This window comes from Cetorhinus maximus, chromosome 5 (genome assembly GCF_964194155.1).
Source record: "Cetorhinus maximus chromosome 5, sCetMax3.hap1.1, whole genome shotgun sequence".
NCBI classification, from domain to species: Eukaryota; Metazoa; Chordata; class Chondrichthyes; order Lamniformes; family Cetorhinidae; genus Cetorhinus; species Cetorhinus maximus.
The window spans coordinates 87,333,768-87,348,224 of NC_135883.1; the positions used below are offsets into that span (position 1 = coordinate 87,333,768).

Below are 14,457 nucleotides of genomic sequence, written 5' to 3' on the forward strand. Positions count from 1 at the left end.
CAAAATGCATTGTGGGTGACATCATGTGACATCATAATTACCATGCACCAAGTGCGTTCATATGCTAACCAACGTTCAACAACACTATATTAAGTATTACATTCAGAAAGTAGGCCAGAAGCTGTAGGCTCTATTCGTACACCATGTGCATTCAGCATGATTAAATATATCCAGTTTATTTTTTTGATAATCTTGTATTGATTTCTCTTAAAATCAGATTAGAAAGCCAAGGTAAGAAATAAAACTCCAGCTGACAACCTTTCATTCTCACCTCTAGTAGCTTCCAATTCACTTTGTCACCTGATTTTTTCCAGGTAGTTCAACAAAGCAAAAAGCAGCACGTATGTAGTTTGGGCACACTAAGTCTGCATGTGATAATTAAGTGCATGCTACTTAACACTTATGCAACCATCTATGTTTGTTTGACTTCTGCTGGGAAGGAGCACTGGTGATTGAATATGAACAAAATGTTCAACTTAGAAAATCAAATTTGGCAGCAATGGCTATGGAAGATTTAAACAGACATAAGTGGTATAATCCTAACATTGAGGGTGACAACTGATGTAGGCAAACTTGATTATTTAAGGATCTGTGCATCTCTAGTGACTTCCGAAATATATTATAAGGTAAACTTGCTTGAAGTTTATTAATCCATTAACAGTGTGCCATAAACCAATGGCATTCCTGATTTGTGACTTTTTGAAATGGTTACTTGAATTACTTTCTATGTATTATATTCAGCTTTGTTCCTTTTGCTTCATTGAAGCCTGTAATGCATTAAAACAATCATTTGACGTGTATTTTGTTTTCTCCTGCTTTTGTGCTTGTCTGCTTAAAGGTTTCTGTGCCAACCAATTATGTAGATTCTCTAAACCTTAATCAATGAAATGTTATTGTGCCAAACAAAATGTGTTAAGACAAAGCAGTAGGATCTCATTCTGTGATTTAATTTCCCAGAGAAACCTTCTTCAGTTGAAGTAGAAAGTATGTATATTCTTGATTCCAAATCAGGGTTAGCTTGCATTTCATTGCAATATATTCCACTTTTGCATGTGTGAAGTAAAAAATTTGAAATCAGCCAGTTTTAGTCAACTTCAAATTGTGGTGATGTTTGAACATTGCACAACTAAAATAAGCCAGCTCTGTGTTGTCCACTTTATTTGATTATTATACCTACATTCTCATGTATTTATATTTACTATTTTATTTTTAGGTTCTAAACTTCCTGCCAAATCAGGTACAAATACTCTTTTGAAACATTATTACAAAAATCTGGAAGAATTAGGCAACATTTGTTTTAATCATTGGTGACATCCGAATACAGAAATAAAGTTCTATAATAAAGTATTTATTAAAGTGAATAATTTAACCAAGATGCTAGCTATATTGTAAAAGAGTGAATAGAGGGTTTTTAGTTAGATCATGGAGAGCCATCTGATACTTGTTGCTTGCAATTCTTGCACCATGTGGGAACTTCAGGGCACTTCTCAAGTCTTGGCTAACCATGTGTGGAGGAAGTGTCTCAGCTTAAGCTCAGGATTTCTGAGCTTGATGGGCAACTAGAGTCACTGCAAAGCATCAGGAAGGATGAGTGCATCCATGAGGTAGCCACTCCACAGGCATTAAGAGTTCAGGATAATAAATGGATAGCCATTCGTAAGAGTAGGAAGAGGCTGGAAGTACAGGAGGATTTGGGGTGTGTGCCACTCTCAAACAGGTACTCAGCATTGGAGACTGCAAGGAGTGTCGACACCTTGAAGGGTGGCATTCAGACCATGGCGCAATTGGACAAGGAGCTGCGCAGGAGGGAACAGTGAATGGTGGTGCCCAATTAAACAACTTACTGGAGGAGGAGGCTCCACAAATATCCCCATCCTCAATGATGGGGGAGCCCAGCACATCAGTGCTGGAGATGAGGCTGAAGCATTTGCAAGAATCTTCAGCCAGAAGTGCCGAGTGGATGATCCATCTCGGCCTCCTCTGGAGGTCCCCAGCATCCCGTGAATGGAAATTGCAGATGCCAGTCTTCAGCCAATGTGATTCACTTGCCTGGATGATTACAGTTCCAACAACATTCAAGAAGTTTAACACTATCCAGGACAAAGCAGCCCGCTTGATTGACATCCCATCCAGAAACATTCACTCCCTCCAACACAGTGGCAGCAGTGTGTACCACCTACAAGGTGCACTGCACCTCACCAAGCCTCCTTAGACAGCACCTTCCAATTCCAAGGCCACTACCATCTTGAAGGACACATGGGAACACCACCACCTGGAAGTTCACCTCTAAGCCACTCAATATCCTGACTTGGAAATATACCTTCACTGTCGCTGGGTCAAAACCCGGAAACTCCTTCCCTAACAGCATTGTGGGTGCACCAACACCACATGGGCTGCAACGGTTCAAGAAGGCAGCTCACCACCACCTTCTCAAGGGCAGTTAGGGATGGGCAATAAATGCTAACCCAGCCAGCGAAACCCATATCCCATAGGCACGTAAAAAAAAAAAGTAGAAACGCAATTGTTGTAGGAGATTTCACAGTCAGGGGCAGACAGGCATTTTTGTAACCATTATCGTGAGTCCTGCATGGTGTGTTGCCTCCCTGGTGCAAAGGTATTGGACAACACAGATAGAGTGCAGCATATTCTGCAAGGGGAAAGGAGTGAGCCAGAAGTTGTGGTACACATTGGTACTGAAGACATAGAGAGAGCAGGTATTGAGATCCTACAGTTAGATTTTCAGAAGCTAGGGAGGAAGCTAAAAAGTAGGACCTCAAAGGTAGTAATCTCTGGATTACTCTCAGTGCTGCACGCTAGTGAGAGTAGAAATAGTAAGATAGGGAGGATCATTGCGCGGCTTGAGGTATGGCGCAGGAGAGAGGGATTCAGATGCTTTGCCCTTGGGATCAATTCAGAGGCAGGAGGCATCTATTCAAAAGGGATGGGTTGCACCTCTACAGGACTGGGTCCAAGGTCCTTGTGGCAATGCTCAGTCATGTGGCTGAGGAGGGTTTAAACTAAATTGGAAAGCAGATGGGCACCAGCATATAGAAGTAGAAGAGAGGTATAAGGTGCATAAAGTGAGAGTATTGGACAGTACTAGGGACAGGAGTAGTACCATATTAGATAGGAGTGGACAAAAAAACACCCAGAGCGATACAAAGTCATGTTCACAATACATGCATGTTAATGCACCAAATGTGAAGAATAAGGTTGGTGAGCTAAAAGCACAAGTGGCCATGTGGAAATATAATGTGTCATGTTTTTATAATGATATAAAAATCACCAAACACTCATAAGGGATTGGATAAACACCTTGTAGGATCATTTATTTAGGCACATGAGGACATATGTACATGGATAGAAAGCTTGAAGACATCAATAGCAGATCTGTGTGTGCTGTGTTCTGCTCACAGGCCAAAGGTGAAACTGATCTGGATCACATGACGCACTTCCCTTCTAGTGATGGCATGTTGCTATGTCTTAAAGGCATATTACAACACAACATAGTGACAATAATGGAAACATGACTTGAAAATGGTGAAGGTTGGGCACTTAATGTTTAAGAATATGAAGTGTTCAGAAATGATAGGGAAGGAAAAAATAGATGTAGGATGGCAGTACTGATTAGGGAAGGCATTGTAGTGTTGGAAAGGAAGGATTTTCTTGAGGGGCCAAGGACAGAATCCATTTAGTTAGAGTTCAGGAGCCAAAAGGATATGATGATGCTACTCTGGGTATTCTAAATATCGCCAAATAGTGAGAGAGAGAAAGCGGAGCAAATCTGTAGGGAAATCAGTAAGATATGCAGTAACTATAAAGTGGTGATACAAGGGGACTTCATTTACACAAATATCGATTGGGATAATGATAGAATAAAGGTTAAGGAGGGGGAGGAATTTCTAAGATGTATTCAAGTGAACTTCCTTGACCAGTATGTTCTTGGCCCAACTAGAAATTAGTCATTGCTGAATCTGATGCTGGTGAATAAGGTGGGCCAAATGGGCCAAGTGTTTGCAGGGAAACACTTGGGTAAGAGTGATCGTCATATCATAAGGTTTAGAATAGAAATGTAGAAGAGCATTAAAAAAAGGATGTAAATGCGTTGGAAACAGTTCAGAGGTTTACCAGACTAATACCTGGAATGGGCAGGTTGTCTTATGAGGAAAGGTTGGGCAGGCTAGGCCTGTATCCACTGGAGTTTAGAAGAATAAGAGGTGACTTGATTGAAACATATAAGATCCTGGGGGGTCTTGACAGGCTGGATGTGGAGAGGATATTTCCTCTTGTGGGAGAATCTAGAACTAGGTCTAGAACTAGGGGTCACTGTTTAAAAATAAGCGGCTGCCCATTTAAAATGGAGATTAGGCTATTTTTTTCCCTCAGTCTTTGGAACTCTCTTCCTGCAAAAGTGGTAGAAGCAGAGCCTTTGAATATTTTTAAGGAAGAGGTGGATTGATTCTTGGTAGGCACAGGGGTGATAGATTATTGGGGGTAGGCAGAATGCAGATTTGAGGTTACTATCAGATCAGCCATGACCTTATTAAATGGCGGAGCAGGCTCGATGGGCCAAATGGCCTACTCCTGCTCCTTGTTTGTTTGTGCATATGGAGCTAATGTCTAAATTGAATAAGGGCTAATTTCAACGGGATGGAAAGGGATCGAACCAGGGTAAAATGGAACCAAAGACCAACAGGAACCCAAAAATCTTATATTGGTACGTAAATAGTAAGTAGTTACTAAGAGCTGAAGTTGGTCCTATCAGGGACAAAGAAGGCAATATATGCTTAGAGGCATGGGACAAGGCTCGAATACTTAATAAGTAATTTATATCAGTGCTTGTTAAGAGGTAGCTGACAAAATATTGGTAGAAGTGGAGATGGTAGAAGTAATGGATGGAGTGAAAATTGAGAGTTAGGAGGTCTTGGAAAGACTGGCTATTCTTAGAGTGGTTAAGTGACATGGTCCAGATGGTTTGCATTCCAGGTTGCCAAAGGAGATTGTGGAGGGACTTTCCATAATCTTCCAACCTTCCCTAGAAACTGGGGAGGTGTCAGAGGATTGGAGAGTGGCAAATGTGACACCCGCATTCGAGGAAGGGTGTAAGGACAATCCTATAACTACAGGCAAGTTAATTTAACATCAGTGGTGGGTAATGTTTCAGAAACAATAATCAGAGAAAAAAATCAATAGGCACTTGGAGAGGTTTGAGTTAATTAAGGATAGCCAGCATGGATTTATAAAAGGAAGATCGTGCTTGACTAATCGAATTCAACTTTTTGATGAAGTAACTAACATCCGAACATAGAACATGTGAATTAGGAGGAGTCGGCCACTTGGCCCCTTGAGCCTGCTCCACCATCCAATAAGATCATGACTGATATGATTGTAACCTCAGCCCCATATTCCCGCCTACCCCCAATAACCTTTCACCCCCTGGCTTATCAAGAATCTATCCACCTCTGCCTTAAAAATATTCAGAATCTGCATTCACCACCTATTGAGGAAGAGAGTTCCAAAGACTCACTACCATCAGAGAAAATAATTCCCCTCATCTCTGTCCTAAATGGGTGACCCCTTATTTTTAAACAATGGCCCGAGGACTAGATTCTCCCACAAAAGGAAACGTCCTCTCCACATTGACCCTGTCACGATCCTTCAAGATCTTATATGTTTCAATCAAGTCACCTCTGCTCTTCTAAATTCCAGTGGATACAAGCCTAGCCTGTCCAGCCTTTCCTCATAAGACAACTGGTCCATTCCAGGTATTAGTCTAGTATACCTTCTCTGAACTGCTTCCAATGCATTTACATCCTCCCTTAAATAAGGAGACTAATAATGTACACAATGCTCCAAATGTGGTCTCACCAATGCCCTATATAACTGAAGCATAACTTCTCTACTTTTGTATTCAATTCCCCTTGCAATAAATTATTACATTCTATTAGCTTTCCTTCTGAGAAGGCTAATGGAAGGAAAGCAATGGATGCTCTCCATACGGATTTTCAGACATTGTTTGGCAAAGTACCACATAAATGGCTCATTAACAACATTGTGGCTCATTGAATAGTGGATCAGCGTCAACTTGGGTAAAAGATTGGTTTAAGAATAGAAAACCGCGAGTTGTGGTAAATAATTACTTTTCAGACTGGATAATGATAGACAGCGGTGTTTCCCAAGTTCAGTGCTAGGACTACTGCTATTTTATATTATATATAAATGACTTGCATATTGGAATACAGAGTAAAATTTCAAAATTTGCCTATGATGCCAAAGTTGGAGGAGTGGTAAACAGTGAGGTTGATGCAAATTGACTGCAACAGGACATAGATAGGCTAGCAGAATGGATAGGTAAGTGACAGATGGAATTTAATAGAGAAATGTAAGGTGATGCATTTTGGAGAAGGGTTAGGGAGATGCTGTATAGACTTAATGGCACAGTTCCAAAGAATGTAGAGGGGAGGAAGGACCTGGGGCTGCATGTGCATAGATCTTTGAAAGTTGTAGGACATGTTGAGAGAATGGTTAGCAAAGTATATGGAATCTGGGCTTCATAAGTAGAGGTATTGATTACGCAAGCAAGTAGGTTATGTTGAACCTTTCTAAACCTTTGGTTAAGTCACAACTAGAGTATTGCATCCCGTTCTGGTCACCATATCTTGTGAAGGATTTGAGTGTCCTTGCGAGAGTGCAGAGGAGATTTACCATAATGGTTCAAGGGATGGGGGATTTCAGTTACAAGGAAATAAACTTGCAGGGCTGTGGGGGTAGAGTGGAGGAATGGGACAGGCAGGATAGCTCCATGGAGAGCCAGCATAGACTCGATAAACCAAATTTCTTCTTTGCCATAAATATATTTGGTTCTGGCTTTTTGTTACAGTGCATTGTTGGGGCGTGGGGGGGGGGGGGGGGGGGGGGTGGTGGGGGGGGGGTGGGGGGATGGTGGCTGGTATTTTCATCTCAGCTGTGAGACAATAAGGCAAAATAATAATGGAGCATATTCCTTAAAAACTTATGATTATTGCCATGGTTCGACTGAGTAAGCCAAACTATCTTTTTATATCAGGGGATTTTGGGAATTGTCCACAATACCATTTTAAATCAGGCTCACTGATTTATAGAAGTTGAATGTGTCAAATTTCATTTTTATTGCTTGGGTGTTTCTGGCTTTTTACTACTGTTTTGGTGACCATATTCTGTAATTCTGTCTTTTCCATAGAAAACAAAATTAAATGACTAAAATTGATCTCTTTTTTTCAATGTGGATGTTGAGAATGTTTGCACTCCTTTGTTACCAAGCTATTCGCAATGTAACATCGAACATTTGACTGTGTACTGCCTATATTGCAATCACCAAGGACCCTGAGAAATATTTTAAAAAGTAAATTTGCCTAGTGATTGAGGGAGAATAGCTAAAGAGAAAGAGCTGAACGCAAACACATATTTCAATTTGCAGAATAAAAATAATTATGCTTTGGTGTGTTGCTACTCATGAGGCTGTTATTAAGGGAAAAATATTCTGAGAACTACATGTCACTGGTGGTATTGCCAGTGGACAGCTGATCAGAAAACATGCCCAAGATTTTTAATCAGTTGACATTAGTGGTAGAAAACCACGAACAGTATACCCAAGATTTTTTAATAAACGTCTCACTGTGCTAATGGCATGAATGAAAAGTTCACACTTAGACTTCAGCAGCAAATTGATTAATTTTAGTGGATGATGTGAATCAAGGAATATTCTGAATACTTTGTACCTCCTCCCCGAACAGTTCACTATACTTGGCATAATTTATTTTTTGCCTGTAGGGATGGGTTATTCTAGCCATTCTATGCTAAAGCAATGGGCCTGCTATTAACATGGAGCCAGGAAGAGATCAGGGTTTTCAGACACAGATCCTACCAAAATTATCTCAACAGGTTTCCTGCATGACAGCCAACCAGATTGAAACTTTTTGTCAGGCTAGGAGTTGGCAACCATGGGTGTTTATAAGGTAAGCTTGGTGAGCTGGGGAAAACTCTTCTGTTCCTCCTGGACACAAGCAGTGGAACAAAGACACATTTCATAGATTTGGTCCTTCTTGCCTCCTTTCATCTGCCAGGTTTCCTAAGCTCCGGGGATCCTGACCTGCAGCAATTTAAAAATAAACACCAGCTATTATAGAGGCACGCATCCTCCTTATAATATTTCAGTAACTGACCGCCTACTGAGAGTGGTTTGGTCACCTGACTCTCCTCCATTGAAACTGGAAATTGGCAGTTTTCCTGATTTTTTTCATTGTTCTATTTTGTTTTTCACACCACAGTGTTCCCCCACCACCATTTTAGCATTATAAATACCTATATTAAGTAGCTTAAAACTAGGTAACATATTTAATTCTCCTGAGACGATGAAGGTGACTGGAATTGTTCATTCTTTAAAATCAAATATTGGTTTAGACATGAGCAGGCAGATTTTTTTTGCTTTTGTTAGCATGTCAGAATGCAAAAAGGAAGGGGATTAATTTGTCGGGTTATGGGGAAAAGGCTGGGATTTCAGACTAAATTGGTTAGCTCTTTCAAAGACCTGGCACAGGCACAATAGGCTGAATGGCCTCCATCTGTGCTGTAGGACTCTATGGGCAGAATTTTAAGACGCCCCCACCAGCAGGTTTGCAGGACGTGGGTGGGCATGTAAAATTCTGCAGTTCTCCTTCCTGCCACCTACCCATCCTCCCACGGCCTGGCAGCAATTTTACGGGGATGCGGCGGGTGGTGTGCGGGTAAGGCCTAAGGGAGCCTCTGCACCCTTGGTCTAATTGAGGCTGTATATGGACAATTAATGGCTACTTAAGGGCTGCTTCCTGCCCGTCTGCAATTTTTAGGCCAGCAGAAGGTGGCCAGGGATGGGCAGGAAGCCGGGTAGGTTAGACTGCTTGGGCATCAAGTGGGAAGGTGGAGGATGCCTCTCTCATGGGCCCCCTTCCCCGATTGGGGGGTCCTGCCACCCAGGTGTCTTTTTTCCCTGGGGCCCACTCAAGTGACCCTTTTCTCCCAGACCTTTACAACCTGATCTCAACCCCCTTTGACCCCGACTCCCAGGCCTCCCTGCTGGCCCTGCCAAGAGACCCACAGACTTACGCACATCCTGGGCTCCTAGCACATTGTTCTGTGGGGCTCAGTGCAGCCCCACCGTTCGCGGTGATGCTGCTGGGACTAGAGAGGTGCTGGGCAATCAGATTGGCTGACAGGTCTTGGAGTAATTTAACTCTCAGGGTCTGCCCCCCAGAGGGTTAGGGGAGGCCTGCCTCCAGTCAGTGCTCCGCAATGCATTAAATAGCTGCTGGGCAGTCATCAGAAGCAGGATGCATTCCCCACCAACTTACTCAGTGGTGCGGTAGGAAAAAAATCTGCCATATCATTCTGTATTAAACACAGAGGTTTGCACATAACCAACACCTTTTCTGTGGTTGTGGTGATGAAAGGTGAATTAGGCAGGGGTAATATCAGTTATTCTGCTACTACTACACCACAGAGTAAAAGCATTTCTGTCTTTGTGAAGTTATTTGGAAGACTGTAGGGTATACTTTCAATACATCTGTTTTCAATTGCCTGCTTTCTACTATCTAATATGGAGCTCATTTAAGAAGTCTATTTTTAATTTAGATGCAGCCACAAATTAGCAAAAGTATCACAAACTTTATGACCAAGAATGAAGCTATTAACTTATCGCCACAGAAACAGCCCATGTTATTTAGACTGTACGTTTACTTGGGAGATTTTCATTTACTTCAGGGAGGGAAAAAGAAGGGGATTTGTAAAGTAGATCAGTTCTTCCTGTTATTTTTTGGCTATGTGCAAATTAAATAAATTACTTCAGAGGATAAAAGGTCACAAAAGTGTATAACTCTAAATAGGTGATTGCAGCAGTGTAAACTCTTGAAGAGAGATGTCAGCTGACACTTGCTGGGACATTGGTCAGAATTTTGCCCCTGATGGGCGGGTGGGCCCGACCGACTTGGTGGTGGGCGGGCAGCCGATCGGCGCCGCTGAAACGGGCCCTGCCGCCATTTTAAGTGGGCCGCCCAACGGGAAGTGCTATGCGCTTCCTGTGCGGGCGGGGGTGGGATTTCCCAAATGCCAGAGTGCACTCTTTCGCGCATCTCCCTGAGGCAAAGTGCTGCCTCAGGGAGATCGCTGAAAGGCACTGAAACATTAAAAATAGAAAATTTTTTAAAATCATTAACATGTCCCCCTCAGGTGAAAATGTCACATGAGATGGGACATGTTAATGATATACACACAAACTTTATTACAATTTTATAATTCCGATATCAAACCTCATCCCGCCACTGGGTGAGGTTTGTAAAAAAATCACTTACCCGCCTGCCCGTTGGGCCCGTGCGCCGAGCCGAAGTTCTCACGGGCCCCTCAAAATCCTGATTGATTGAAGAGTTAATGGCCTTAACAAGGCCTTTAATTAATGGCGGGCACGCGTCCCGCTGCATGGTGCCTGCCGACCGAAACATCGCGAGCCACGCGCTGACGTCAGGATGCTCATGTGACATCAGCGTGCGACATTATAAGCGCTGACGTGCGGGCTCTGCCACCTGCACGCCAGACAGAAGATTCAGGCCATTATTGCTGAAACTACAATATCTCCTTCTCAGGACACGAATGCATCACACTCAGAATCCTGAGTGTGATGCATTCGTGTCCTGAATCCACTTACCACTCATAATGTAAATTGGCTTGACCTTGCACTGAGTACTTTTCAATTTTAAATGGATCGAATGTACAATATCAGACATGCTTGGTAAGCTTTATTCTATTATAAATATTGTACACGCTTACATTTACTCCTTCGGCAAAGAAGTAAGATAGGAAAGAAAAATCAAATCATTCAAATGTGTTTTATGTAATTGGTTTTCACAAAAAGCTCTTCTGTTATGAATAGACACAGGAAAAGCAAAGCGGGGCCTCTTTGCATTTCAGAGCACTGTAATTTAATAGTTTGCATCATAGGGCAGTCAGTTCAACTGTAGCTCTCTGTCTATAGTTGATGCCTGAAAAGTACCAGAGCTCTGTCGAAAAGATCAGAGGTAACTTGTACAGAAATCCTCATGCAAGAAAAATGCTTTGTCAACAACAGGTCTCAGACTGTAATCTGGGTCATTTTTAATTTCAGTCTGCAAAATGGACCATTGAAAATAAAAGAACGTACAAACTCCATGGTGCTGCTGGAGTACCAGAAGTGAGCTGAGGCAGAATTTCCAACTGCCCCTTTAACCCTCACTACATCCCCATCCCATATCCTGGGTGAGGTGGCCAGTTAGATAACTGAGGTCTGTAGTCTTGCAACAGGGGCACCTACCTTGCAGAGACATCATAACATCAGGACAGCAGGGTAATGCTCCAAGAGGGAATGTCAGAGATAGGCTCAACCCATGTACAAAGATGAACCAGTTTCATTTGTTGTTATAAACAAGGCACATTTATATGTTTTGGTGATTTTTTTGAACATTTATCAAGGCAAAAAGTACCACTGGCACGGTATGGAGAGTTTATTACTCTTTGTACACAGCATCAGCCTCAAGCACTCAGATCAATTTGAGCTGAACCAACAATGTTAAGCTTTAATCTTGACAATAACTTATCTTGTAAACCCTATGGATATTCATTGGGTCACATTGTATGTTGATTTTGATCCTCAATTTTGGATATGACATCCAGCCCTCTGTATCACTGCTGTGTGATGATATTCATACCAAAGTATTAACATCTGAAATGTTATTACTGTACTTCTAGAAATAAAGCATTTGCAGTTGATCAGCTTTTAACTGCCCAAATTCTATGACTATAGATAGAATAAAAATATCTGACTACAGAGATAATGTGTGCATTAAATTTGATCTTTCAGAATTCACTAGAATGGTCCCAGCATGGTTTGAAAGAGAGAAAATGTAACCCTGCTGTTCAAGAAAGAAGGAAGAGAGAAAACAGGGAACTAGAGGCGAGTTAGTCAGACATCAAGAGTAAGGAAAATGCTAGAATCTGTTATAAAGGATATAGTAACAGGGCAATAGACAGAGCATGAAAGGAGAGTGCAACGAACAGGGCCTGGGAAACCAGTGCATGTAGTATACTTGGATTTTCAAAAATCTCAGGTTCCACACAAGAAATTGCTTCACAGATTAGGTCTCATGGGACTGGGACAATGGATAAAAAACAGACTGGGAATAAACTGGGATGGTAGGGTGTAGCGAGTGGAGTATCACATGGACTTCAGCTATTTACAATCTATATCAATGACTTATTTGAATGAGGCAACCAATGTAATATGCCCAAGTTTTCTGATGATGCAAAGTTAGGTGGGAAAATAAAATGTGAGGAGAATGCAAAGGTGCTACAAAGGACATAGACCAGTTAAGTGATTAAACAAGATTGTGACAAATGGAGTATAATGTGGGGAAGGCTGAAATTATCCACTTTGCAGGAAGAATGGAAAAGTAAAATGTTTGTTAAAAAGTGAAAGAGGAGTACATGTTGGGATTCAGAGAGATTTGGGTATCTGTACAGGAATCACAGAAGATTAACATGCATGAACAGAAAACAATTAGGAAGATATATTAGCCTTTATTACTGTAGGGTTGCAGTTTAAAAGTAAGGAAACGTTCTGCAATTATATACGACTTTGGTGAGACCACAGTTGGAGTACTGTGCACATTTTTGGTGTCCTTCCCTCAGGAAGAATGTACTTAGAGAGGCTTTTCCTGAAATAAGAGGAGCATCCTATGAGGGGAGATTTAGGAGATTGGACCTATATCCAATGGAGTTTCAGAGAATGAGAAGCAATCTCATGAAATGTATTAACTTTCAAGAGAGCCTGACAGGGTTCATGCGAAGAGGCTGTTTCTTCTGGTTGAGGAGACCACAATGACGGGTCACAATCATAGTTAAGAGGTCAGCCATTCAACACTGAGATGAGGAAAATAATTGTTGTGCTGTATTTTACACCCCTTGCTGGGTATGTTTTCAGTGGGGTGCGGGGGGTGGGAAGGTGCAGGTAAAATATGACTGGTGGCTAGCCCACCACCTTTCTGCCAACTACCGCCCCAATCCTCATAAAAGCTAGGCAGGCGGGTGCCAAAATTGGTTGCCCGCCCACCACTTTTAAATAATTGACAGACAATTGAGCTTGTTACCAAGCCAATTGACCCAAATATTATGCTGCCCACACCATAAAGCAGTTGTCATGAGCAAGGAAGGGGGTTACGTCGTTTATGGGGAGCCCTGTGCGCATCGGGGGCACCCCCCATCAAGATGCTACACCCCTCCGTTATTCCTCCCCTCCTGGCTTCCAAAGCTCACACCCGCAACCCCCTCCCTCAGCTCCTTGATCCCAGGTTTAGTCTGGGACCCATGTCCTCTTCGTCCTGAGGCCTATATGCAGTCCCAGCAGCATCCGCTACTGAGTCTGGCACTGCTTGGAATTCTAGAGTTGCCAGCCAATCAGATTGAGCTGGCAGCTCTTGAGGGCAGAACTTCCCCCCATTGTGGGCTGGAAGTCCCTCTTACCTCGTTCATGCCACTGGCAGCTCTTTTTTGCTGCAGGGTGGCCTTGTTGAGCTTCAGTTGGAGTGGCACTGTCTTTCCTTTAGGAGGAGGGGTGGGTGGGTGAGCATTACGCCCCGTAAAGTTCAGCCTGTTCACTCAGGGTGTTGTGAATTTTTGAAATTCGTGACCCCAGAACTGCAGATGTTCAGTCATTGAGTATATTCAATACTGAGATCAATAGATCTTTGGGCGTGACAAGAATCGAGAAATATGGGGATAGTGTGGAAAAATGGAGTTGATGTAGAAGATCAGCCACAACCTTATTAGAAAAGCAGGTTTGAGGGGCAGTATGGCCTATGCCTCCTCATATTCATATATGAATGTCATATTCCTAATCCTGAAATAATTCATATTTGTTTTATTTTGTAGAGGCACCTGTGGCCCCCGGAGCAGGTAATGAAACTTCCTATACTAACAAATGCATTTTCTATGTATGACATGGAGTTTGAACATGAGGCACGAACATTAGTCGGCCTGTATCGAGAGTATGGGCTACCCTCAGGATCCTTTACCACTAACATCATAAGCCTTGTAAGCAATAACCTTGCAAAGGTGGGTGAAAATTTGGTGATTAACTTTATGGGTACCTGAAGTGCCAGTGAGGTTGGGAACAGGGATGGGATGTGGGTTCAATAGGCTAAAGTGGGATAGTGGGGGTTACGACCTTGGAGGGGGTGCCCCCAATGGGAACAGTGGCCACCCAAAAGGAGGTACTCCACTTCCTGCCTAAAAGCAGCCCATGCAGTCAAAGCTGCCGGACTGCTGGGCTTGCCCTGTCTCCCTCCCGTAGACCGAAAAGTTGCAGCGGAGTCAGATTAAGGCCCTTAAGTGGCAGTTAATTAGCCACTTAAAGGCTTCAAT

The 14,457-nt window shown here is 42.6% G+C and overlaps 1 long non-coding RNA gene across 1 annotated transcript; it reads left to right on the forward strand.

Annotated features, from left to right (window-relative positions):
• The first annotated feature begins 311 nt into the window (after window positions 1–311).
• Window positions 312–13,976, forward strand: LOC144680316 (uncharacterized). The gene is made up of 4 exons (XR_013576533.1): window positions 312–341; window positions 958–984; window positions 1,214–1,237; window positions 13,966–13,976. It is a non-coding gene; the product is annotated as an uncharacterized LOC144680316 (long non-coding RNA).
• The last annotated feature ends 481 nt before the right edge of the window (window positions 13,977–14,457 follow it).